This window comes from Falco peregrinus, chromosome 7 (genome assembly GCF_023634155.1).
Source record: "Falco peregrinus isolate bFalPer1 chromosome 7, bFalPer1.pri, whole genome shotgun sequence".
Classification (NCBI taxonomy): Eukaryota; Metazoa; Chordata; class Aves; order Falconiformes; family Falconidae; genus Falco; species Falco peregrinus.
In genome coordinates this window covers 10,664,296-10,690,548 of record NC_073727.1, presented here as the reverse complement: position 1 = coordinate 10,690,548, position 26,253 = coordinate 10,664,296, and the positions used below count along the sequence as shown (strand labels likewise).

General features: G+C 40.6%; 1 protein-coding gene across 8 annotated transcripts in view; it reads right to left on the bottom strand.

Moving 5' to 3' along the window:
- Nucleotides 1-25,777, bottom strand: part of SIPA1L2 (signal induced proliferation associated 1 like 2) — a 151,861-nt gene extending 126,084 nt beyond the window's left edge. For 4 of the 8 annotated variants that reach the window (XM_055810598.1, XM_055810602.1, XM_055810599.1 and 1 more), the window contains exon 1: nt 25,502-25,776. The gene's annotated coding sequence lies outside the window, so the exon portion shown is untranslated. Of the gene's footprint in view, nt 1-25,501 lie in introns of all 8 variants that reach the window. The other 4 variants (XM_055810595.1, XM_055810597.1, XM_055810596.1 and 1 more) reach the window with 2 other exon arrangements.
- Between the last annotated feature and the right edge of the window lie 476 nt (nt 25,778-26,253).

Sequence of the window (26,253 nt, the reverse complement as noted above, 5' to 3'; positions counted from 1 at the left end):
AACTTGAAGCAGTAATGAAAAGTACAAGTATCAAAAGTGCTTGTTTTTACAAAAAAGCCCCATGCCATAAGCTCTTAGTTTTTATTTTCAAGTTTAGCCTATATCTGATCAAGTTCTCGCAATGATCACAGGTTACACTTAGGATTTGTAAATTAAAATTAAAGCGCACGCCATGTCCTAACTGCCGCTTTGATTTCAGCAGCTGATGAGGGCACCTAGCACTTCACACGGTAAAGACTGATTACATGTATTTTGCTGCGTATTTCCCCTCCAAACACTAAACTCAATTTAGCTCCATACAACTTCCAATATTCCCAACACAATAGGCTGATCTCTGTAAAGGCACTTTTCCTTCCTTTCATGCAGAAAAATATCCTGTAAACAGCCTATTTCCCACTCCAAGTGACTACTTGTGTTTACAGGAAGGAAAGGCAACAGAAATCTTGCCATAAAACAGTGAGAGCTAAAAAGTTCTGTTTCACTTCCTACTGCCCAGGTGTTTCATACATGAAATCTATTGTAATTCTTGATTTCAGAGAAATGCTGCTTCTTTTTGAAACACTGACTGAGAAATGGAAAACAATAAGGTTAAGGAAGTAGCAGCGTGCTTTCCTGTGAGACAAAACAAAGATACACAATAAGCAAGCTATATACAAGACTGACAAACCTATTTTTCCCCCCTTAGCTCTGTAAAAGAGACACAGAAAAATAACAGGCACCAACATTCAGAAAGTGAAATGTAACAAAAGCATGGACTGCAGAAAACAACAGATATCCCTGATCAGGTGTTCACTTCGTTTGCATTGCATTCCAGTTCTCCCCAAACTCCACCCTCTGTCTTTCCTTCTTCCATGTAGTTCCTGCTGTTACACACTCCCAAGTGTTTTTTCAAAGGCCCTAGATGTAAGCTATACAAGGCAGTATCTTTGCTTTAAAGCTTGTAAAATCCTTTAGACACCACAATTCTTTAATTCATTGACTTGTGAACAGAGTTTTCCTTCTAAATCGATATTCTTTCTTAATTTTATGCTGCCCAGATAAGCATGTACAAATCCAGCCAGCTCTGACTAATAAAAAAAATAATACAAAATTAAAAAATCCTCTCTTATTTGACAAGGTTTTTTTAATACAAATGCTGGTTGCAATGTGACAATGTCTATTAAAAATTCAAAATGGAATTCCCCATTTACAGGTCTTTCTTGGACTCTGTATTCTGAACTGCGTAGCAAAGCCACAAGCACAATGAAAAAATAACTTGGGTTGGTTCAGGATGCCTGGCACTTCAGTTTGTACACTTGTTTGTGAGTTTCAAAAATACCAACATCCGTCATAGTAAGAATTATCTCTCTAAGATTTGTAACCCTCTGTTGCCCAGCGATGTGTGGAAAATTCAAATTCTAAAAGAAGTCAAGCAGATGAGACCACTAACCATGTAGCAGGCAACACATACCACTCAGTTTTAAAAGGAAATTGAAAGTTTTATCACTGTCACCTACTATCACAGCACATCTATCACAAGTACTGTCACAATATAAAATCATATAAAATATAAAAATACTACCACAAAGTTAAATTTGCCTCTCTGTGGAAGGGATACCTTTTTGATCCAGGCTGGCTGAACCTCACCAGCTCAGTCTGAAGGTATTTCACCATCACAATAAACATTGTTCCTAGTTCTCCTTACCGGTCCCTGTGCATGCCAGCAAAGGAGGGATGCCTCCCCAGAAGATGCGTTTCCAAACTCTGAGCATCTAGCTGAGAGTAGCACAGGCAACAGCATCAGTTCCTGGAGAGCACCCTGCCCATACACCCATCTCGCATCTTAAAGCAACAGCACGCCAGCTGGGCGGACTGAGCAGGCCCAAGTTAATTTGAAGGTCACCAGATAGATCACCACTGGTTCAGTCAAAAAACTTCCAATGAAACATGCAAGTAAGCTGGCATTTGTTGAAAGCAGCTTTCCATACCAAGCCAAACTGCCCTGTTATGTGATCAGTTACCTGGGAAAACAAATTACATCACTGCAGTCTGAATACTTAAAAAAAGATTTGCTAATTAAGAGCAATTAATTACACAGCAGTACTAATTTGAAAAGCAATATCCATTCAGCTTTTGTCTGCTTAACTCTCAGATCGACTGCCGAGAAGAACTGTTTACGGAACACGCTAAGCAACCTGCCGATTGGATGATCCTTTCTCTGAGATGAATAATGCAGAGTGCTTGCTAAGAAACACATAAGGTGGGCAGTGCAATATACACTATTGGTTTACTCTTTAAGTAGCAGTGTAAATAGGTATATCATTAAGCCATCATAACTTTCTTACATGCACTCAAATGTAACTATACTTTTATCCTGAGCATGATAGAAAACAACTAACCCTGCTCTGACCTGAAAGAGTTCCATCACATTTTTAATATCAAGTAAATAATATTCTCCACTTTGAAAACAGAAAGTGTAAGCTAGAGAGAGCTCTAACTTTTGAACCTCCTTCTCAATTGTGCATTACACCAAGATGATTTTGTCAGAAATCAACAGAACACCCCCATCGCCCATATTTCACTACATGTCTTTTAACCTACAATAAATTGGCAATTATTATGGAAAGTAATTATTTTAATACAAGGTAATAAAGAAATAAATCTTTATAATTTGTAATTTCAATATGCCACTTCACACACTGCCATTCATGTACATAATGTGAACACAATCTTCATTCCCACCTTTTTTTTATTTTTCCTCTATGAAACAATGTTCAGCTCCAGGTATTTTTTGCTCCCTTTGCAACACCTCATTCTGACCACACAGTGAAAACATGTAATAATCAAGACCACAAAGAAAGCATGAAACAGTACCAATTCTGGCACTACAAAATAGCATGCTTGGACCACAAATTATAGAAAACATAACAGGCAATACAAAAAAGATAGTATAGTTACTTTCAGGTCTATTCTGTGGCTGCTGCTTTTCTGTCCTCTGCCTGGAGTAGCTCAGCATTTAGTCCTCACCTTTTATATATATATAAATATATATATTTTACACACACACTTAGTATTACATAGTAATGCCAAACTTCATCATAGAAATGAAGACATACACAGCTTAAATGTGAGTGGCTTGGTATGACCACAGCAAAGGTAAATAAAATACCCCACAATGAAAGCCAGAAGCTCTTCCCTGTATTTTCAGATGTTTGCAGTGCTTTTGATACTGCCTAAACACAAAAAAAGGAAACTTCCTGAAAGCGTAGAAGATGACAATAATAAAGATGAGTTACCAGCTCAGAACTGAAGTTACTAAACAAGACAGAAACTATTGATGGTATCCACAGAAAAGCAGATTTGGAAAACAAAAACAAAAACAAACCCAGCAAACCAAACAACAACCACCTGTTAGAAGATGAGGTAGGACCTGACAATTTCCAGTTAAAGAGAAGAGGCACGTGGCACTGACTTAGGGCAACCGCTTAAAAGCAGCAGACACAAAAGTTATTCACAGGTCATAAACCAGGTGTCAAATAAAGAACTAAATTATAGTATTATGAACACTATTCACAGAAATAATAAGATTAATTATCTTTATACTGTTCCCATACGCCTGCTTAATATTTTATTTGTCATTAACTTTTGTCTGGGGTGCAAATATACTTTTGGGGTTTTTTTCTGGAAAGCAAGATTTGAAGTACTATGGAAAAACCTAAAACGTTTATCAGCTCTGTTTTCTGAAAAGCAGGATGGTTTTCAAATGCTATAGTGGAGGGGATTTTTTATGATATTCTTATTTTCTCTCCAAAGCAAGAGCAGAGTTTTGTGAAATCATTGCCTTACTGTGTGCAGGACACAGTTTTTGACAGTGTTTGCTTTTTCAAAGACACATCTGAGCCAGTCACTTTAGAATACAGTCATAAAAGAAAGAGCATAGAGGATGATCAAAATTCTAACCAGTTTAAGTTTTTGAGTCGCCGAGAGAGACTTCTGGAAGTCATGCAGTCCAATCTTCTGCTCAGAGCAGGACTGTCACCAACACTAGAAAAGGTCAGGCATGGCTTTGTCTTGCTGAGTCTTCCAGACCTCCAAAGACAGAAAATTCAACAGCTTCTCCAGGCTGCCCCTTCCCAGGGCTGCACTGGCCTCTCAGCAGTGTTCTTTCCCATGCATAACTGGACGTACTGCATCAGTTTGTGGCCGGTCTGGTACCACTGAAGGAAAATTCAGCTCCTTCATTTTTGTAACTAGCCTTCAAGCATCTATGGGATACTCTTAGGTCACCCCATAGCTGCTTCTCTGTCACAGTAAACAAGCCTAACTCTGTCAGCCTCTCCCGCCAGATCATTTGCTCCAAGCAGCAGCGCTCCCCAGTTCCTCAACATCCCTCTTGAACTGCAGGGAACAAAACTGGGTATTGAACATAAATCAAGATCTTTAACATACCATCCAGCTCTCCTACTGAAACATTCTGTAATTTAAAGAAACTGTTTTTGCCAAAGTTAGAAATTAATTTGATCATTTCTTCATTCAACACAATCATAACCTCATAGTGCTTCTCATACACACTGAACTTGGGCATTTGATTGAAAATTCTGTTCAAAATTCTTTACAGTCCTCTTTCAACCTCAACACTGAAACAACACTGAAAAGACTGACAATGCCCAGAATTGCATTTGAATGTCTCCCATTTCCCTTCGAATATCAGAGACAAAAATAGCATAATTGGTCATCAAATTAATTCCAAGAATATGAGTCTCATAATTCACTACCACTGCTTTTTATAGTCAACACTCATTTACATAGTGTAATAGCAGAGTGCAATAAGCCAAATTAAACACTCACACAATGCATGTATATATATATATATGGAATATATAAGTATCCCATAAAAAACAAAGAATTAATGCTGAACCTTTCTGAAGAGTACAGAGATTTGAGCTGTCATCTGAGCTGATAAGTACACTATAACATACTGTAACAATAACAGAATCCCTCTTTCAAGTCCAGAGGGACTAATCTGGAAGCAGCCCAAAACTTTCAGCATCCCAAGTACCATTAATCCATATCCATAGATCAATAGGATTTGGTAACAGATTTTGGGTACATGTTGATTCTAGTCTCACTGAAGTCAAAGAAAGTTTGTCACAGACAAAGATCAGTATGGGATCACCCATTAAGTGAACTCTGGGAAATAATACCTTTTATGAAGGCTGTAATACTGGACATTTAGTACCTGTCTTATATTAAACAAATCTGAATCCCATGAAAGTGTAAATTTTATAGAACAATTTTGATTTGAATAAGCATTTTTTGGAATGAAATAATAGATCATTACATACTTTATAAAATTATAAATGAATTACTCAATTATTTTGTCTAAGGAAACATTTTTATTATACTTTGGATTTCCATTGCAACTAGAGTCCAATATCTATATACTTACACTCCAGTCTGTTTGCCTGACCAAAAATAAATAAATAAATAAATTTGCTCACCACTCTTTCACTCATCCAGTGTTTCCATGAACTGTTACTAAATATATAATTGATATTACCTGATGGGGGCAAGGGAAGTCGTTGGGTTTGATGCTTTGGGTTTCTGTTTGTTTGTTTGTTTATTGTTCCTCTCCAGTGCCCACCCCCCCACCCCACCTCCCTCTCCCTGATATAGCTGCAGAGAAGGCTCATTCACAAGCATTTTTATACAGGCAATTACGATTACCACCTCTACGGCTGTTTTCCAGCCCTTTGTTCTTTACTGAAAGGCAAAACAGAAGAATAGTCAGTGAAGAAACTTAAAAGTAAAACTTGTTTTCTGGTTAGAATTGCCTCATTTTGATTCCTTTTCCATTTGTGTTTGACAGATGTATTTTTTTCTTTTCTACGAAGAAAAAAAACCACACAGAACTGGGATTGTACAAAATTTCCAGTTTAAATTCTTAAATCCATTATTCTTGCAGAGGAAGCGTCAATAACTTACTTCAAACATGGCATAGTTAGTGTCAGTCTGAACGAAAAACACAGTCTGTATTTCAGACATGCCTAAATATGCCAGCCTGCCAATCAGACTAGAAGCATCCCAAAAAGCACTACTGTACCAGAAGAGAGATGAAGAAAAGCACAAATAATAGCCTGCCTCCTGCAAAACAAAAAACTACTAAGAACAAGGTTTGTTTGCTTTACAGAAATATGCAAAAGCAGTATTTGTCACAGACATTTACAGACTTTACTGTCTGGGGAAAAGAAAAAAAAAATACAACTCATCTAAATTACTGAATAATTAGCATGGATAATATTTCACTTTGCCATGTGCCATATACAGTGATTTTCTTTCCATCTTCAGTAAGACAGTCTCTGGGTTTGTGCATTTAAAGAAGCCATCTGCTGCTGAACTTACATAAATGTCTTTAACTGTGGAGCAGTTACAGCTATTCAGTATTTGTGCAACAGGAGTAATAGCCACCTGCTGGGGATGGGGGGGGGGGGGGGAAATAACCTGGCCAAGAGACAAAGCCGCTCCCCCCATATTTTTGCACACATTTTGGAAATCAGCACACATCACAAATAAAAGCAGTGTTAAAAAAGCCATTTACAATCTCAACTGAAAACTCCACCAGTTAAGATTTAACAGATTTCAACATTATTCAGATATAACCTAACCTACTTCTAAATAAAACAACAATAAGCAGGTTTCGGACATACTTATTTAAGAACTTCAAAATAGATGTAAATAGAATATTAGGAGACTACATTAGGATAATATAGCCCAATATATTCAAATAAGCTTTCTGTGAAACACAGTGCAAGTGACTACTGTTATAGAAAGAGAACAACTCATTCTCTCCGTGTGCGTTTTCTAACTCATGAGTTGTACTTTTTTCCCCCAAACATTAGCTATAATAGCTCTAATTTAAGGTTCATGCCCCTAGTCCATGCACAGGACAGAATGCAAATTAGAGTGATGAGTGTTGTGTACCTTTATTGGGACTTAAAAGGACATCAAGATTCTTGCTATCTTTTAGACCCAAACATTTTATAGAAAATCATATTTTAGAAAGACAGCAAGGCTCTGCACCTTCACGCATTCTGCTAGGTAGCACAGCTTGAGCAGAGCTCAATAGCATTGCCACCATGCCATGTCACGTCTTCTGCCTCAAAAGTTGGTCTCCCTCACCCATTCAGTACCTTATCTTCAGCACTGTTGGGAACACAGCCCTTTGCTCTTCTTAAAATCATTCAGTAACTAAGAGGAATTTAACCCGACCTGAAACAAACCTGCAAGGTTGCCGAAGTTCTAGAAACATATCCTTTATCTCAACCATTGAATCAAAACTAAACCACGACAAACCCTTCTATTATAAAGCTTCAATTACCACCAGGAAGCAATCTAGAGTAAAATACTAACCGATTTACAAGGCATTTTGGCAATGTGTGTGCCACCATACAGTTTTATCTCAATAAGGCACTTGTGTAACAATTTATACCCATCAAGGATACCCTACAGCATATTCCATTCTAAAAACTGCAATAGTATGAGAGAGTCATGAAAACCAGCAGTCAAGTAGTATAGCATTTCCACCAGGAACTGACACCCAGCAATCAAAACCCCCAAAACATTCTAAATCATTAACATCACAGACCATGGATAAACTGTCTCATTCTGCTGACTTAGAAAGCCAAGATCACCAAAAGGACAACAAAGAACCCGTGCTCTGTTTCAGACCTGAGAGTGTTCTGCTTCTTCTGTACGCGTAGAACAGACAATGAAGCAGCCACTCAGTTATGTTTTACTTCTCTTTCTACATTTCAGACGTGTACACAGGCATACGTACATACACACCGCATTCACCCACCCTTCTCCCATCTGGCCAAGATTTCCCCCTCCCCAACCGAAGAGCATTACCATTGCATTATTTCATTTCTTTTTAATGCAAGGCTCTACCCAAGGCATTCCTACCGCCTAGCTAGAATGTTGAGACTGGCTTGACAAGAAAACAGCACATCAAGACTAAGTAGTACTGACAAAAATGCTTGAGACAACTGTACAATTGCAATATACACACTTTGCAGCTATCAGGAGTATCCTAAATATCACCCAGCCCTTCTTTCCCCTTCCCGTAAACGGATTAGTATTCCTTGTTCAGTCATGACTATCAGCTATAGGATTTTAAAGCCACTCATACTTTTAAGAGCAAAATAGGTACACAGCTGGTTTTGGCTGAAAACAGAAGTATCTTCAAATTAACGTACTCTTAAGAAGTATAAACAAAAAGAAAAAAGAATATAAAGGACCATCTAATATATCTCAGAGTATAAAGAGTGCCCAATATTTGTGTTTGACAGTTGTCTTATTCCCCACCGCAAGCGCAAAATAGTGTCTAGTGTTGATTATTGAAACAATACTTTAGAAACTGAAAATGAACTTACGAAACACAGAAAAATCAGGATTCTAGACGTTGACACTCTGACGGGACAAATGGTCGATAACCTTGCAGGCATCAGACTTGGCTTTTAGATAAAAATCTGACTAGTATAGCAGGAGTAAATCCAGGCACAGGCATTGTATCTTTTATAGTGAAAGTGACAGCTGAAAAGACTGTATCAGCTAAGCAGAGCAGTGACAGTTCTGTACAAAAAGAGGCTCAATTTGCAAGTTTTTCATTTTTCTCATGTATCATTCAATCACAAAAGATAGCATTTTCAGGCACATCTACTTTTTTCCTGTTAAGGCCATAAGGTTAGGCCATTCAGATCAGTAACTCACTTGTGAACTCCTACACAGATAGGTCATCATTTTGTCATAAACTGCTCCTGATATAATAATGGCAATGTAGCCTTAAAGAGAAAAATTATGGAAGGATATACAAAGCAAGTGTGACATTCACTTAATATAGAGTCCAAATTCTCAAATATTCTACTTGACATATCCATGATCACAAAATATAGATCTCCACTCCCATCTGTACTAGTCAAAGAACAGCCAGGAAAGAACTGAAGGGGATTCTTCTGATGTAAGAAAAAAACCACTATCTCAATTCATTTGACATAGTGCTTAGTATCTAACAAAGAAACTTGAAGTTATTTTTTTTCTTCACATGAACAACTCTCCTAAATCTAACAGAAAAAATGAGAGCATTTTGTACATGTGGGGTGTATTCTTAATAAATGTTTTCATATTCCACATGCGTTTCTACTTACTTGGTCTTCTCACTCTCCCTCCGTTTAAGAGCATCTTAAAGGCAACAAATACCTACTTTTTATAGAATGTATATAAATATAGACAGCTAAACAAATGAGCACCTATTCTACAGCCCATCAGTTTGTGGAGAGAAACTGCTGTTAATATATTAACTTCCTAGAAAACATAACCTTACCGCTTGTTACCTCTTAAACATGAACATTACCAACTCTTCTAATAATATAATGGCATCTTTATTAACTTACCTTCTCCATGTGTTAGTAGTTTGCAAGTTTTACAAATTGATTGTCTTTGATTATAAAAATATCTGAAAAAAAGTCTGAAAATCAAACTATTTATTTTAATATTTCAACCATGTGATAAAAGGTGCTAATCCTATGGGCATCAAACAGGAAAAAAAAGAAAAAGGCCAAGACTTGTATCCTGAAAAGTGTTTAGGCGTTCAAAATTCATTGAATAAACAAACAGAAAAACCCATCATCCTTGTGAACCACACAGGGAGTTTCTGATCCTTGGAAGCTCTTGCAATTTTTTTTATTTTCTCTAACTGATGAGACAGAAAATCATGTAAAGTCTAACTAGCTTGAATGGACAGAACATTCTCTGTAAATTTAGAAAAATACTACCATGTACTCCTTCATTGAAAGGACATGCTGTCACAGGAAAAAGAATTTTAGAACAAAACAGCGAAAAAACCCTCACTCTACTCTGAGATTGCTGAATTAGCAATCTCAGTCCCATATTTTCCCATACTTGATTGTCCAAGTCCCATAAAACACGTAGCTAGAAAAGCAATTTTTCCTAATTTGCCAGTGGTCAAGGGGTAACCTGTGCTGTTGGCTCACTCAGGGGCTGAGAGCGGACCCTCTCAGTGACATAAATATGAAACGGTACAGGCAGGAGGCAAATCTGAGGACACACTCCCCTAGCAGAAGGTACACAGGAGCTGGCTGCCGGCTGGGTCACCCACTGCCTCCGGAGGGACAAACACCTGCTGTGCCCCTCTGGGCGCGGTGAAACACCCAGGGCTTCACTGAGTTATGCTGTTGTACCCCAGGCCCACAGTTTTTAAAGAGAGAAGTGGGGGGTTTTGTTCCACAAGTGGGTAATGGCAAGTCAGTAGAGAGGTGTGGGAGGGAGAACAGAGCATGAGTGAAGGGCGTGAAAAATTTTACTGTAGAACGAAAGACTGTATGTGGGAGGAGAAAAGTATTAGAGTAGAAGTTATGGTATTACAGTTTAAGAAAAAAATGCATTCTAAACAGATTATTATTTTTTTTATTGCCAAAAAGGTTGAAGGCCATAAAGATTTTATTAGAAGCTCAGGTTTTAGGTTTAATAACATCTCGTAAGTGCAAGGTTTTACTGTGGTCAGCTCAACTACGAGAATTTTTATATTATTGCTATAAATCAGCTGGGCTACTGGCAATTAGTTGCAATTTTGTTGAAATCCAGTTTAAATGAACAACAACCAAAAAACCCAAACAGTAAATAGATAGAAAAATACAAAGCAAATATAGGAAGCTGTGTGTTTATTTTGGCATATGTAACCAAAACACTGGTAGGTGATCAGATCTGAGTCAAACTATTACAGCAAGCAAAAGCTATAAAAACGAAGCACTGAAAAAAAGTAACCATTTCAAGATAGTAATCTGTGATCTTTCCGTTCAGAATTTAAATGATGTCCATACTGCCTTCATAAGGAGAAATGGGAGGATAGACAGGGGGACAGCCAAAGGGATACATATGTTTTTCCACCTCAAACTGAACCTTAAAAAAAACAAAAAAACCTAAAGAGCAAAGTAGGTGCTGCTGATGTAATGCTTTTAAACATCCAGTACAACAGTTTTCAATCACATTTCCTTAGCAGTGGGGGGGGGGGGGGGGTTTGATGGGTTTTAAGTACCCTTCCCATGGAGTAACCATATCTCAGATTACTCAACTCAATTTTAGCGAGCTGGCCAAAATGAGGACACAATACTTTTCACAATTCTGTTCAATTCCTAACAAGTTAAAGAAAAAAAATGACTTCCTGAATACTTAGAAATAAGTGTCTACTCTGCAAGCTTTGCTTCCTTTTGCTCTTTGCTTTCTTCTCACACCTTCCTCTTAAATTTCTGTACAGCACGTCACCTTCAGCCATGTTGGTTTTAACTTCCGTTTCTCAATTACTTAGCCACACTGTATAGCATTCGGAATTAGAAATGCATTTTATGCTAAGGTCAACATTTTATTTGGGTTAGTTTCATTACAAAAATATAATTGAAATTTTCTGAAACTACTCCATCATGCAAACAAAATATTGGTAAGTGGGAAGATCGGGAGATTAATTTCAAAAGCTTTGTCCTGCTCTGAAAATAAAAGCCAATGAACAGACTTTTTAAACCCACTAATGAATGGAAATCATAAGTAACTGACTTAAGTATCAGAGTCAAAAGCCTTAAAAGAAAAATAAAACCCATTGCTCCCTGTAATATAATTTTCAGCATAATTTACAGTTTTCCAGATAATAGAGTTTTATTGACTTGTTTGGAACTATTTAGCTCTGAAGGTTTATAAGACACACTTACTTACAAAAAGCAGCAACTCTGCTTTGTCTTATTTGTGAGCTGGCCAGCTGCAGAACCTGGTTTGACACTAGGCTGCAAGAAGGTCTGCTTTGTCCTGTATATTCCATTAGCAATTGTGCCAGCCTTGATTAAATCAAAAGATTTATTGTACTGCATGAAAGAGCACAGTTTAGAGGAAGGAAGCTCACATTTCACAGCTATGAAAATTCTAGGCAGGCTGTTTAACTTTTCAGGTGAAACACGCTTTGGGACTAAACCTAGCACCCTTCAAACACCAGGCAGATTAAGTGGAAACCCAGAGTTCACCTTCTGGCTTTCCAGTGTGACAACATCACTTTATATGCTTTACCAAGTATCAGTTACTGTGTTCCATACTCCAATGTATATCCACATGTGGGAAAGCAGATCACTGCAGAGTGAGCAAGTACTTACAGAGCTTTCAAGGGTTTTTTGAGGGGGTTTATTTTTAGGTGAAGGTTTGAGAGTACGCATCAGATGGAGACAGACAGTTACTGATGCTGGTGTCAGCAGCTAGGATTAGATTCAGTGAAGGTGAAGCAAAATGACTCATTTGCAAAACACATTGTAAGAAATCGGGATTCAATACTGCCATTTTCTGAAGTTCCAATGTCAGCTGATGTAAATATACTGAGACCTATAAAATATTGGAAGCTACTCTGCATACGAAACCTCCATTCTTACACTAACTAAGGCCATACATTAGGACACCATTTTGCACTTAAGGTACTATTCCACATCAAAATCATAATAGCAGGGCATTAATCTGAAAATGTATCTACATTCATATCAAAGCTAGAGGAATGTTTTAAATAAATAGCTGGCCAAATCAAATCTTTCCAAAGATGTAACAGTTCCACATTGATTCTGGAAGCCTGCTTTTCATGAATTACTTTCAACAATTGCTGAGGTGAGGCAGCCTTCTATACTGCTACCACTGTATTTGAAATTACTGTACTGTCGTTGCTTGGTATGTAAGTCAGACTTGACCTATTCAGGCACTCGGCAAGAGCTACTGCTTCAGCTGAGTCCCCACAAGCATCACGGAGAGGCTGGCTCAGGAGATGCACCTCTACACAGCAGAAATATTCCCTAGGTCAGCTCATCTATAATATACCAAAAAAATTGCTTTTTGTACAACCTGGAATTAAGAAAGTATCTGATACAGTACCATACTGAAAACGGAACCTGTAAAGAGACAGTACTCTCCTGTAAGAAGAGTTTATTAATGAAGCCTAAGATCAATCTCAGAGTCAGTCTTACCTCGTATTTTCAATAATGACCTTAACACAAAGTGAAAGTTACTAATGAAAACTGAACACAACACCAAGTTGATAAGCACATCCACTGCAAAGGAAGGTAAAAAACATAACAAAGAAAGAACAAAGTAAGTTTTGAGAAAAAAATTTCATTCCAATTTTATTTTACGTTTGCAGTCACTCCCTCAAGAACTACATGATAAAATTTTGATCAGCCTGGTAGCTCATCAGCAGAAAACACCAGAAGGAGAATAACCACAGCATTGTACTCAACACATAGACAACAACTGCACAATGCTTCCAGTAGAGACAATGCTTTAATGCCATTTTATTTGCCATGGACAAGACTGTGTAGAATGCTGCTTAAATTCTTACTAGTCGTACCAAAACCCCACAAACAGCACAAGTGTGGAGAAGGGCCTTCTGTTCCCCAGCGACAGCACTGCACAAGAGGAAACTAAGTGTTTGTCTTGTTTAAAGACTGACTAAAAGTTTGGCTAGAGTAACATCAGAAAAATGAGGTCTGACAGAGCAAGTTGTCTGTAAATATCAGGAAGAAAGAAAAAGAAATTACATTAAACAAGGATATTGGTAAGATCAAACAAATGGGCTGCAATGTCAGCATGTGCTCCACATACAGGTGAGCAGAAAATTCTAGTCCTCAGTAAAGTCACTGAACGGCCTTCCACCACAAGTATGAGATGGGAGAAAACAAAACCAAAACAACAGCAACCCATCAGTTGATCAAAAATGAGCACAACTGATTTATGACAGAGATCAATTATGTAGTCGTTTTCCACAGCAAATGGACTGGAAAATGAGTAATTCAGTTCAGGGCAAAGGAGTTCAGGCTAGGGCTACTGATCTGTACCTATCATCTGTCTTACTTCAACAATTTTGGAGATCCATTAGTTTAAAAAAATTAATGTTTTAACTCCTTTTGTTGAAAATATGACTCAAAAGGATGTTATACTGAGCTCCTCCATGTCCTCTCACCTTTAGAAAAAAGTCTTCAGAAGCAAAGTTGTAACCCTCTCTGCCAACTGACAAACACTATCTATCAGCGTTATTTCAACTTCAAGGAATTTTACCCCAAAGGAAATTCTTTCCATTCCCTTTCCTGTTTGTTATGCTTAGACTCAGCACGCACTTACAACCTCTTTCATACTGAAGATGAATGTTATACAAAACCCTGAATTTTTAAACACTTAATAAAATGGATTATAAAAACCAATACAGGGATCTGAAGGTCTGGTTGATGCTTTTGTAAATATAAAAATACTTAAAATTACTATGAAGAAAAGTTGCTGTGAAGTTGGATGAGCAAGAACAGGAATCATCTCAATCTTCTGAGGTTCTGTTGGCTCTTGTTTATAGTTAATGAGAGAACCGAAGACTGAACATAAAAAGGTGCAAACAACAGCTGTTTTCAGAACTGAAGCACTTTAATTTTGATTTTTAAATAATGTGACAAATCACAACTTTTTTTTTTTCCCCCAGCCACATGGATAAACTCTAGCATAGATTATCAAAACTTTCACAGTACTAAAATTAGTAGTCATAGCAAAAGAACTAAATACAATAAGTTAGACTGGCTGAGAGCCAATTCCAAACTCACATGTCCTGCTCTTTAACAGTAAAACAATCTTTTGGAAGAGATCCAATGGAATCATTCAATAGAAGTTCACACATTGAAATTCTGGTATTGCTAATCTTGTTTTGGAATTCAGTGACAAGGTGAGCAAAGTATATCTGAAGCCAAACCTGAAAGGATGCTATTTTCTTTAAATGCTTATTCTTTTGTTAAGTACTATAGTTATAAAATATTTAACTGCCAATAATGTATTTGGGAATTCTTGTCAACTGGTTTAAATGGAGAATATATAATATGAGTACATAATACTCTATTCCTTAGTCTTGTAAAAAAATTCTTCCCAACATCATAATAGAGAAATATTCTGTACCAGAAGTAGAAGCGCAGTACACTGGAATATCAATTGAAATTCTCAATTGTCAGACATTGTCAGACCATCTAGCATAAAAAAGGTTGTAATATTTCACAGAATAATTCACACTGGAAGGCACCACAGAATACCACCTAATCCAGCCTCCTGCTCAAAGCACTGAATTCAGACCAACATGCTTAGGGCTTTGGCCAGTGTAGTCTTAAAAACTGGAAAGGATGTAGATTTCACAGCCTTGCCCGCGCTACCTGATCCAGTTCCTCGGCATCCTTAGGTTGATTTTTGTTTCCCAGTGCCAAATCAGAACCTCGCTTGTTTTAGGTTATGACCACCATCTCTTTTCCTCCTGCAATATACCTCCGTAAAGGGCCTGACTGTCTTCTTAATAACCTCTTGGGTATGAACTAATGAGGCAACTATGAAGTATCCCCTGACCAGAGCTTTCTGTTGTCCAGGCTGTGCAAAGCTAATTCTCTCAGCCTCTCCTGATGTGCTCCAAGCCTCTCATTTTGCTGGCTCTCCACTGGACAAGTTTCAGTTTACTCGATATTTCTCATGCATTTGGGGAACCAAAACTGGATGGGGTACATCCAATGTGGTGGCCTGAGGAATGCTGAATACTAGCCATCCACTGGCTCTTCTCCTGTTCATAAAGCCTAGTATGCTGCTAGCACTTTTCACTGTCAGAGTGATAAATGACATCCTGACTCATGTCTGTCAGAATGTGCAGGTCTCTCTTAGCAGAGCTGCTTCCCAGGCAGTCAGTCCCTACCCTGTACTACAAGGCTTAAGAACATGCATTTATCCTTGCTGAATGTCACAAGGTTCATTATAGTCCATCCCACCATCCACTTGAAACCACAGAGTGCCATCCTCAAACATGTCAACTACTCCCCCAACACGATATCACATGCAAATTTGATGAGGATACACTTCATCTCCTCCTCCAGGTCATTGATCAAGGTACTAAACAGGATAGGTCCTAATATAGCACTCCGCTTGTAACTGGCCCCCAAGTGGAATACAAACCATCAGCTGCTATGTTTTGAGCCTGACAAACCAGCCAGTCCCTCCATCCAAACCATAATATTGCAACTTGGTTATACAGGTGCTGTGAAAACCATGCTAAAAGCCTTGATAAACTCAAGGTAGGCAGCGGGCAAACTGCCATAAGCAATATTAAACCTAATCTGATGGCATTTACAGTTTCAGCAGTATACAGAAATGTCCCAGGACTATTCATAAGCATATTAAAGATACAAAGGAACTTCACGCAAGGCCATTTTAATTACCGTTTAGGCAAACAAACAAATAAAATACCTCAAAACAAAACAACTGCACTAGATTCCTTTCTGTTAGGGTAGAAAACACAGGATTAAAGAAAAATATGTTTATGCATAAAACAAAAAGGTTTTAAGTTTCAGAATCTGTAAATATAGCCCACGAAAATAAAAACTAATTTCACCACCCAACCAGGAAAACCCAAAATCATTATCCCCCTTATACATGAATGATGAAATGGGAAACATGTAATGCTGTAACAAATAAAGCAATAAAAAAATATTAAATGAAAGTTTATTTATCATTTTACTTTATTAGCATTTCATATACAGCTGCAACAGATATGTTGACCTCTACTTAGGGGGTTTCTAGTTTAGCAAATTTTCACACAATGACCCATAGGTGAGTAGGAGTCTGGACAGCACTTGCTGAGTCCATGAAGAATGGTTTGTCTGGTGGATTTGCTTTTTCAACCTTAGAACTTCTTGTTATGTTAGATAGATAGTCCTCTCTATGACTTATTTTAGATGTCTCTTATTATTACTTTTCCCCACAGTGATTCCTGTAGCTGCCACAAAGAATTCATACAATTGTATGGAGGGATGTGGCTGAGACAGCTGGTATGAAAAAAAAAAAAGTGGTTCATGAGAATCTGTTAACTTGCAACTTTAAACACCTCTGACCTATAGGCATACTGAATGTTGTAAAACGAGTGAACAGGAACACTGACACTGTTGGGTACACTCTGCATAGGAAAGAGAAAAACATTACCATTAAACATCTACTTTCCCAGGAGACATTATTATTACTATGCATATATGTAAATATTCTATTTTAACACTCAGCCACAATATTTTCATAGGCATAAAGCATCACAGATATTCAATTAACTATTTGTGGATACAAAGACACAGTTTGTATGCCCATTACCAGGCACAAAGTACACTCTATACATTAATAGTACTACCATAATCTTACATATTTAACAATACTTTGAAAAATGCAGCAGTAAAATTCAAACTAAAACCAAAACACTTTACAAAATGAAGTGTTCATTTGTGGCAGATCAGTATGATGGAAAGAATCATCAGCTATTTTTAAGAGCTATTTTCTAAGGAAACAAGCCTTATGCAATCACACAGTGCAACACCTCCCTCCACCTCATGATTTTTTGAGTCTATTGTTTGACTCAGCAAGATTTGATAAAAAAAGATAAAGTTTCAGGGGTAATTATGCTCATAGAAATTTTATTTTTAAAGTTATACAACCACAGAGAAAAAGCACAAAGCATCCCAAGTGTGAGAGAAACACTGACATTAGTAAAATTCTCATCTGAGAATTCCACAGCCTAATGAAGTACTACTTGCCCTTCACTCAGAAATCTCCACCGAAAGTAATGATTTATAGGGGTCCAGGGTAAGAAGCCAACAAAAGCTCAGAATCTCATAAAACCCCTCTGTTCTCACAGTAGAAACCTCATCTCATATAGAAAACATTGTTGGAGCTCAATTTATATTTGATAGCTTGGGGTTTTTCAGTGTAGCACTGAGCAACCACCTGTACAGCTCTTGACCAATTCAGATCATCTAATCTATCCTGTTCCCTTTTTGTAGCAAACGGGTCAAATTCTGGATTTGAAGAGAAGTGGAAATGAGCAAACCAGTCCTCACATTGTTAACAGATTACACCAATCACTATATTTACCCCACCTTGCCTCACCACCTTTAAAAATAATGATTTGAAATGGTTTCCTACGCAAACAAGGCTACGTGATTCCAAGAGATGTACAAATATACTAAGACAGTTGTTGGGAGAGGAGGTGGCACGTAGCAGAGAATCTGAGAGGGGGAAGCCACCCACCTCTGCAGTACCTGCTGATCTCAGAAAACTGGCAGCCAGATAAAGAAGAAAAGATTTTGAGCACTGACAGGTTTATCCCCATAGTTTCTAATTCTGTCAGCCGGCTTCCACAACTGAATGCAGATGCTTATGTATCTCTGCCAAATTACTCTGTGACTGGGCTGTTGTTTCAGTTATCTGAAAAGGGAATTTGAAACACAAGGTTACCGTTTTGATAAAGGATTTTAACTACCTGGACATTGCCTAATTGACTACTACAGCTCAACCCAGAGTAAAGAATTTGAAGATCAAACTAAGGGATATCTTTATATCAACAACATAAAGGAAGCTATGGAAGTGCCAAATTAAGTCTCACGTCACAGCATATTTTACAAAAAAAAAAAAAGAAAATTCCTCAAAGTTATGTGAAAACTCTTCACGTAATTCTCCCTGCTGAACATCCCAACAAGTTTCCTACTCCTGAACATGCCAACAACCAAAAACTGATTTCAGTTTTAATTATTGCACCTCTTGCATATAATGACCAGATGCAGAGAAGCACCTTTGTAGTCATTTAGCTTGCTGTATGTAATAACTGGCATTATTCTTCTCATTTACCATGTAACAAGAATTACCGCTCTTCAAAGTGACAACACTAAAACAGTTACTGTATGGCTTATCATTGAAGACCAACTTCATACCATGTTTTCTGTCGAAGACATGACAAACTGAACCTAACAGAAATCCCCAGTGGTTTCACTTGTTAGTTCCAGTGTCAGACTGGAGGACACTGACATAGCATAGCCTTACACTAATTCCTACCTTGTCTCAACTCACATCATAAGTTCCATACTGTCAAACATAAAACATTTTTTTCTGAGCCTCATATGTAAGAGAACAGAGGAGTAATGACAACACTGCTGAGAAAATAGGCCATGGGTTTGTAAATACCATGGGTTGTTTTGCATTAGTCCAATGAACAAAACTGTTCTCACACTGGGTTTGTATTCATCATCAATTAGAATTTTTACATGACAAACCCAGCGCATCCTGCTGAACCCAAATCACAGCTGGCAATCCTGCAGCCCAATGTGGCAAGGCAGCCACTCTCTTTGAAACAGCTCCCTCCATTGCTATAGAGAAAAACCACTAGGAACAATAATAATAAGCTGTTGTCCTGACAACCTCACAAAGCAAAACCAAGCCTTACATTACTACAGCACAACAGCAAGGATAACCTGATCACCATAAACTGCTCCTGATTCTTCAAGAGCAGCCGGCCGCGGCAATAAGCAAGAACAGCACGGCAAAATACATTTGCTTGCCTACGCACTATAGCTGGTATGCACATTATGCATGAGAACGTATGCACATACACAGCTACACTTTTCTTCCCCACCCCTCTCCCCTCCCCCTTTTCCCACTTTGTGTCACACTAATATTGCAATGAGATTTCATGCTAAGACATGTCAGGTATTCTTTTCCAGTGCTGAGAGACTAGAAAAATACTTAGGAGTGCTCTTCATACTTACAAGTGCTCTTTTCCGGGAATGTACTTGGGTCTCCAAAAATAGGAAATAATTAGTTTTGAACAGAAAGACAAAAATGAAAACAACCAGAGAAGAAGAGTGTGATTAAATAACTTTAACTCACAGTTGAAAAAAAAAATAAATCCAAAAACCGACAACCTAAGCAAATGGGGGGGGGGGGGGGGGGGGGGCAAACCAACCAAAAAAAAACAGAGTGACATTTCCTCTCTTTCACAAATGCCTTCTCCATAAAATAAAGGAGACCGAACTGCTTTGGCAGTGACAATTTTGCTAACTATGCATTAATTGCAGGATTTCTTTTTACTCCCCCACGTGAAAGGAAAAAACCAGCAAATAACACCTATAAAAAGCTTTGCTCAGTCCTTACTCACCTTAATTGCCATTTTGTTCTCAAATCATTTCACAATTTATCTGGTTTGACTGAAGTGGATGTAAAAATCCCACATGAAATACCAGGTGGCCCAGAATCTCCTTTCCATCTCATATATACGGAACAAACAAGCGCCAAAACCAAAAACACACAACAACAAAAAAAAAAGGCAGAAAAATTTTATTAAGGTGTTCAAAAGCATATACTAGGTTTATAAAAAAAAAAACACTAAGCAACAAAACATTTTATTCCACTTGAATAAACCTGCCCTAGAAGAACTAGTGTTCTCAGAGTACCTTTCCTTATAAATACATATTATAAAGTACCATAATCTGTTGTTTATTTAATCTGTACAAGAGTTCTATAATTTCATCACAGATTGAATCATGTTTAAAATAAAGGTTGGTGAACCAAAAGGGAAATGGAAGGGCAAATTGCTGAGCTGTATGAGAGCTTTGTATCTCTGTTATGTGTCCTCTAACATAAATCCCATCAAATTATCTTCATATAACTTAAATCTGAGAAGTCATACTGTGAAATACCTACGATTGAAAAGCCTAAAAGATGAGGTAGCAGGCTGGAATTATCACAATCCACAGCCACTGTGCCAGTGAAAATTTGGGCAGTAAAGGGAGAGGGGGAGGAAGGAAGAAATGGCAAATAATACAGGAGGATTATACAAATATCTGCAGAGCTGGGTATGTCACTTTGCAGGATTCAGGACAACAAATGAAGACATTATATAAGAAAAGATTTAAAGTCAATGGCAAAACTCCAAGTCCTGTGCTCAGAATTTTATTTCAGCTGCTGAGGGGGAGGGGAAGTCACGCCAACTTCAACTACTGCCACCTTCCAGCCTCTTAGCTACTACAGGAAAATTTACTATCTTTCCTCCATCCTCCTCCTAGATTCCCTCACTTCCAAAACAGCTAAGGTATCTTTCAACATTATATCTCTCAGCTTTTTTTTTTTTTTTTAAAAAAAAAAGTTAGTACAGGTCATTTTCCTAAGGAACACAGACTCACCAGCTAACAGCAACTAAAACAAAAGCCTACTTCATTTCAAACATCTACTATTCTTAAAATGTTTTACAAGCATGAGATCCAATAAAGCTGTTTGCTTGCAGATCCAAAAAGATGGGACAGCAGCTGCTTACACTTAATATGTGTTCAGAAGATTATATCCATAAGGATTTGAGACATTTTTTAAACAAAACCTTTAATTATGCGTGAACTAATCACTATTTAAGAAATTCCAGAAAACCAGAAGAATCCACTTATAAATCACGAGTAGCTAACTGCTCATGTAATTACACTTTCATGATCCAAACAAGAGTCTACATATCTTCCAGGAAGAACTATGGTGCATAATAATCACAATGACATTTCTGCCTACTGCTGTACTGTCTTTAGGTAAAAACCAGAAGAGTATCACCAATTATAATAATCCTTCTCAATCTTCAGTTCATTCAATTATGCCTGAAAATAGCTTTAAATCTGGGGTCAGTGCTTTACTACAAAGGAAGGCAGGGTCTCTCTCATTTACTTCTGTCAGGATAAATCAGATGTTTAACATTATGTTCGCCCTTTCACAATAAACTAAAAACAGTAAGACACTCATGTGAAGCCCTGCAATTCTTAAAAATCTAACCAGTCATATGGCATCAGCACTGAATGTCATGACGAATTAATGTTATTCTTAATGCAATCTATGTGAAAAACTAGTATTTAAAAAAAAATAAATGTGAAACACACGCTTCAATCTGCTAAATACAAATTCTATAGTCAGAGCTATACATCATAAAGAGTCCTCATGAATTCTTCTTATTGGATTCTTGGATTTGGGAAACAGTCCTCAAAGGATTTCCTTAAAATAATTCAGGTAGAAAAAACAGTGTAGAAAAAGACCGAGAGGGGCACCCTCACCCTAAATTTCCTGAACTGTTCAGATTTATAATAGAATGAAAAGTCCCTTAAAAACAGACAAACTGAAGTCTATCTTAACTTTGCAAGAGATAATCTTTTAAAGAATTGCATATAAATTATTCTACTTAGCATACCAAAAAATTGCAACATTGCAATACATAAACAGCCAACTCCACTGATTCACAACCCAGCTTGCTCAAAAATTCTAAAATTGCAATGCATTTTAAATTGCAAAGCAAAATTTGCACGGAAAGAGGAAAAAAGCATTCATTAAACCATTATTTCATTTCAAACTGTCAATACAGCTACTGTTGGTAATCTTGGATGACTAATATGAGAAACTAGATAACCCGGTGCCCCACCCTCTTTCCACAATCTGTAAACTTAGATTTTTATAATAACATAGAATTTCTCACTCAATATTAGCAAAGTAGATCACTCATCAGTAAAAGGTACAAACCTACCAAAAATATTTTAATGTCCAACCACCTAAATATAACCTTAATTCCAGCCAAAGCAAGGATAAAATATTTACTTTCTCCTGCAGTTTGAACTGCTGATCTGCACATAAAAGGCTTGGGTGCAATGCCTGACTACTATGTTCAATATGAAGCTGAAAGTGAAAAAACGAACTGTCTCAGTTCACTTGTAAAGGTCAAACAGCAAAAGAAAGGGATGGTTTTGCCTGTTTGACCACTGCTTTGCTTAGTTCCTCATTTGACTCTTCATTTGCAAGAGTCTTTCACAATGCACTTGAGTAATGGTATGTCAGTAAATGTCTATGAAAAAAGACCATACTGTCTTCCTTTCAGGAAAATGGAACAGACACCTTTAAAATCACTGATTCGCACAGTAAGTAAATACCAACTACAAAGAACCGCGGTTTTGTTTAGTTCTAGGTTTCACATTATAGCCTCGGCATCTATGAATGACACGATCTTTAATTTACCCAATACGATTAGTGAAACAGTCTGGCATCCTTACAAGTAAGTATTCCTTCCTGTTACATCTAAGCGCTGCATGACCTGGTAAGGTAACCCACTGGGCATGCATAACCAAGACAATACATTCAGAGACCTCTCTGAAATCTAGCTTTGTATGAATGATACATAAATTATAAATCAACTGTTGTGGAGCCTAAGTGATGTTTAAATATCCATAACGCATTAGAGCTCTTGATGATTTAAACATGTTTGCATTAATAATAAATGATGTTTTGAAGATTAAATTTAAGATTTAAGTATTTGAGAGCTTCTACCAAAGAAGCAAAAACAGGGGGCAAGTAACGCATTCCACTGACAACAGGCACAGTCTTGGAAAAGCACAAGAAATGGATATAGGAATGCCAAGGCCTTATTAATCTAGCAGGCTGAGATGCACTATGTTTCTGAACCCAACTCCAAAATGCTTCAGTCTGAGATGGTTAGGTATGGAGCCTGAGGGGGAAATGGCTGAACAAACAATATTCATGCACTACGGTCCTTTTTAAAGTAAGTCCATCAAACTAAGTAACAACCGAGACTTAATTATTTGGGTTTTTCCACATTTTCAAACATCCCGCCTTATCCAGCTGCCTTCGTTTAAAGCAACCCAAATATTTTGCAGAGCTACCTTCCAATTAAACAAGCTTCCTTTAGATATTGCTAGTAGATACATAAAATGTCTATAAGCAGCAAGATGAGCTGATCAAAACAATGAATTATGTCAGCTAGTAAGCAAACCTCAAATTCTGCTCTTGTCTAATCAGTGCAGAACTGATCAAGAAGGTAGTTTACTATTCATGCGAAGAAAAAAAAAAAAAAAAAAGACACAAATACAGAAATCGTAGGCTGCAGAGACAGATTAGACGCTTTCCTCCTCTGCTGGATATCTGATATGAGAAAGCCATCTAGTGTTAACTTTTAGAAGTGAAAACTGCGCACAAAAGAGCTCGGGAGAATTTACATGTGCAATTCTCTGTAACTTTGCATGTCTTCTGCATCATAAAAAAAATAAAACTCGATTCCTCTAGAAAAGCCAGGCTGAAAGCAAACACTCAAAACTACTAACGCGTTAAAATAACCCACCCCCATGTGCCAAGCCAGCCCGCCGACCTGCTCGGCGAAGGTCAACAGCCGTATCGGAGATTTGTCAACTTCAGAGTTGCCTTTGTGAAGCCTGCGCGGCCCGTGCGCTCCCCGCATCGCGCTGCCGAGCCCCGCGACGGGCACCCGGCCAGGAACAGAAAATCCAAAGCCAAGTTCCTCTCAACCGGCTATCATTTAACGAATGAAATAATTAAGTTTGGAGAACGGTCCACAGAAGGCGTATCGGGGCGTTACAAGATAACAAAGAGTGCAATAGGATACAGGTTGCGCCTCGCATGCAATAAATTAGTGAAAAGCGTTAAAATCACTGAAGGAAAGCACGGGCTAAGGAGCCTTTCCCTCCGCTAGCCCAAACGCTCGGCGATGCCCGCTGCACCGTCCCCGCTCTGACAAGCGGCGGCACCGCGGCGGTCTCCGACCCCAGCAAACTTCCCCCGCAGTCGCCGCTGCCCCGCAGGCGGGCGCGGGGCCGGAGGCCAGGAGGCGGGCACAGAGCCCCCCCCCCTCCCCCCCCCCGCGCAGGGGACCGGCGGGCACAGAGCCCCGCCGCGCAAGGGACCGGCGGGCACAGAGCTCCCCCCCCCTGCGCAAGGGACCGGCGGGCACTGAGCTCCCCCCCCCTGCGCAAGGGACCGGCGGGCACTGAGCTCCCCCCCCCTGCGCAAGGGACCGGCGGGCACTGAGCTCCCCCCCCCCTGCGCAAGGGACCGGCGGGCACTGAGCTCCCCCCCCCTGCGCAAGGGACCGGCGGGCACAGAGCTCCCCCCCCCTGCGCAAGGGACCGGCGGGCACTGAGCTCCCCCCCCCCTGCGCAGGGGACCGGCGGGCACTGAGCTCCCCCCCCCTGCGCAGGGGACCGGCGGGCACTGAGCTCCCCCCCCTGCGCAGGGGACCGGCGGGCACTGAGCTCCCCCCCCTGCGCAGGGGACCGGCGGGCACTGAGACACCCCCCCCCCCCCCCCCGCAGGGGACCGGCAGGCACTGAGCCCCCCCCCCCCCCCCCGCAGGGGACCGGCGGGCACTGAGGCCCCCCCCCCGCGCAGGGGACCGGCGGGCACAGAGACGCCCGCCGCCCCCGCGCCTGTTAGCGATGTCGCAGATCACAGCGCTATTTATAAAGACGACGTGCGGGAGCGAGCCACAAGGCTCCGCCGCGGCGGGGACGCTGTGGCGGCCGGGGGGGGGGACGGGGTGCTGCTGGGGACGGGGGCTCCCAGCGCTCCCCCAGCCCGCCCCTCCGCCCTCCCGCCGCGCCCGGGGAAGCCGAGGCCCACTCTCCACGGCACCTGAGGGGAGAGGTCTCTCCCCACGGCACCCCCCTCCCCAAACTGCTCCCGAACCCCTCCCGCGGGGGGGGGAGCGCTCGCACGCCCGCGCTGCCCCCGCGCACCCCGCCCGCCCGCCGTGTCCCCCCCGCCGCGGGGCACGGACCCGGTGGCAGGCGCCGGTCCTTACCTGGTGCTGCCGCTGCCCGCGCTCCGGCTGCTCCCGCCGCGGGACCCCCATGTCCCCCCCGCGCACGCACAGGCTCCAGCGGAGACCCCCTCCCCGCGCTCCTCTCCCCCCCTCCCTGGGGACACGCCGCCCGCGGGGCGCCGGAGCCGTTAATGGAACCGGGGGGTGTCCGCTGGGGTCTCGCGGGCGGGCTGCCGCGCACGCCGCTCCTCCTCCTCCTCCTCCTCCTCCTCTCGTCCCCCCGCCACCCCCTTCCGCCCGCTCGCCCGGTGCCTCGCGCTCTGCCCGGCGCTGGGTCCGGAGTGCGCCTCAGCCGCCGGACGGGGAGAGGAGGCGGAGGGAGGGGCGGGCGCAGCACCGACACACACACACGCTCTCGCCTTCCCTCGCCCGCCCGCAACCCCGCCCCTCCTGCCGGCCCCGCCTCCCATTGGCCTCACCGGCTCGGCCCCGGGGGAATGCGAACTCCGCATTGGCCACTGGCGCTGTCGCGCAACCAAAACACCGGGTCCCGCCCCGCGGCGTGCCCGCTGCCCCCCCCTCGCATACACACACACATTCACCCGCCGCGGCGGGGGTGGCGGGAGGGGATCACCGCGGCCAGGCTGCCGGTGTGCGGCGGGAAGCGAGCAACAGGTGGGGTGAAGGGGCGGCAGAGCTCGGGTCACCCGGGCAGGGCCCTACCCGGCAGCGAGCCGGTGAGCGCGGGCTGCCGCCCCGGTCCCGCAACCGGACTGGGCCCCCCAGCCGCT